At 32.6% G+C, this 1,999-nt stretch overlaps 1 long non-coding RNA gene across 1 annotated transcript; it reads right to left on the bottom strand.

Moving 5' to 3' along the window:
- Positions 1-1,185: 1,185 nt before the first annotated feature.
- LOC113467393 lies at positions 1,186-1,739 on the bottom strand. Its single transcript, XR_003391482.1, has 2 exons — positions 1,566-1,739; positions 1,186-1,311 (listed from the first exon to the last, which is right to left on the bottom strand). It is a non-coding gene; the product is annotated as an uncharacterized LOC113467393 (long non-coding RNA).
- Positions 1,740-1,999: the final 260 nt, after the last annotated feature.

Genomic DNA, 1,999 nt, shown 5'->3' with positions numbered 1-1,999 from the left:
TAATCCATACACAGTAAAACTTTATAGTTATAGGTACAGATTAAATTAATATAAAAATGGTATACACAGTAAGTCTTTTTTTAAACTTTTATATATTTATTCTAATATTAATTTGATTGTACTCACAGAAAAACCTCAAAATGACAAATACAACTCACTGACAAACTTCAAAACGACAAATTCAAATGACAGACAAATCACAAAATGACAAATACAATCAGACAAACCGAAAAAATGACGAATTTAACTGACAGACAAACCTCAAAATGACGAATCACAAAATGACGAATAAAACTCACTGACCAACCTCAAAATGACGAACACAACTAAAAGACAAACCGCTAAACTACAAATAAAACTGTCAGACGTCCACAAACTGACAAAGACTAATGACGGACAAACCTCAAAATGACAAATATCACTCACTGACAAACCACAAAATGACAAAGACTTATGACTAACAAACCACAAAAAGACATATACAACTGACAGACAAACCTCAAAATGACAAATAAAACTCACTGACAAACCACAAAAAGACGAATACGACTCTGACAAACCTCAAAATGACAAATACAACTGACAGGCAAACCACAAAATGACAAATATCACTCACTGAGAAACTAAAAATTGACAAATGCTACTGTATACAAATGACAGACAAATCAAAAAATGACAAATACAAATGACAGACAAACCACAAAATGACACATACCTACAACTCACAGAAAAACCACAAAATGACAAATAGAACTCACTGACAAACCACAAAATGACAAATACAACTGACAAACCTCAAAATGACGAATACAACTCACTGACAAACCACAAAATGACAAATACAAATGACAGACAAAATGCTACTGACAGAAAAACCTCAAAATGACAAATACAACTCACTTACAAAACTAAAAGCGACAATACAACTGACAGACAAACCTCAAAATGATGAATCAACTCACACACAAACCACAAAATTACAAATAGAACTCACTGACAAACCACAAAATGACAAATACAACTGACAAACCTCAAAATGACAAATACAACTCACTGACAAACCACAAAATGACAAATACAAATGACAAACCTCAAAATGACAAATACAAATGTACAACTCACAGAAAAACATCAAAATGACAAATACAACTCACTGACAAACTTCAAAACGACAAATTGAAATGACAGACAAATCACAAAAATACAAATACAATCAGACAAAGCAAAAAAATGACGAATTTAACTGACAGACCCACCTCAAAATGACGAATAGACCAACCACAAAATGACGAATACAACTCACTGACAAACCTCAAAATGACGAACACAACTAAAAGACAAACCGCTAAACTACAAATAAAACTGGCAGACAAACCACAAACTGACAAAGACTAATGACGGACAAACCTCAAAATGACAAATATCACTCACTGAGAAACTAAAAATTGACAAATGCTACCGACAGAAAAACCTCAAAATGACAAATACAACTCACTTCCAAAACTAAAAGCGACAAATACAACTGACTGACAAATCACAAAATGACGAATACGACTCTGACAAACCTCAAAATGACAAAGACTAATGAAGGATAAAAATCAAAATGACAAACATCACTCACTGACAAACCAAAAAATGACAGATACAATTGACAGGCAAACAAAAAAAATGACAAATACAACTCAGGGACAAACCTCAAAATGACAAATACAACTCACTGACAAACCACAAAATGACAAATACAAATGACAAACCTCAAAATGACAAATACAAATGACACACAAATCACAAAATGACAAATACAAATGACACACAAACCACAAAATGACAAATACAACTGACAGACAAACCTCAAAATGATGAATCAACTCACACACAAACCACAAAATTACAAATACAACTCACTGACAAACCACAAAATGACAAATACAACTGACAAACCTCAAAATGACGAATACAACTCACTGACAAACCACAAAATGACACATTCCTACAACTC

Source organism: Diaphorina citri, unplaced genomic scaffold (genome assembly GCF_000475195.1).
Source record: "Diaphorina citri unplaced genomic scaffold, Diaci psyllid genome assembly version 1.1 scaffold470, whole genome shotgun sequence".
Lineage (NCBI taxonomy): Eukaryota > Metazoa > Arthropoda > Insecta > Hemiptera > Psyllidae > Diaphorina > Diaphorina citri.
The sequence above is the reverse complement of the archived record's forward strand: the minus strand, read 5'-3'. Positions and strand labels throughout refer to the sequence as shown.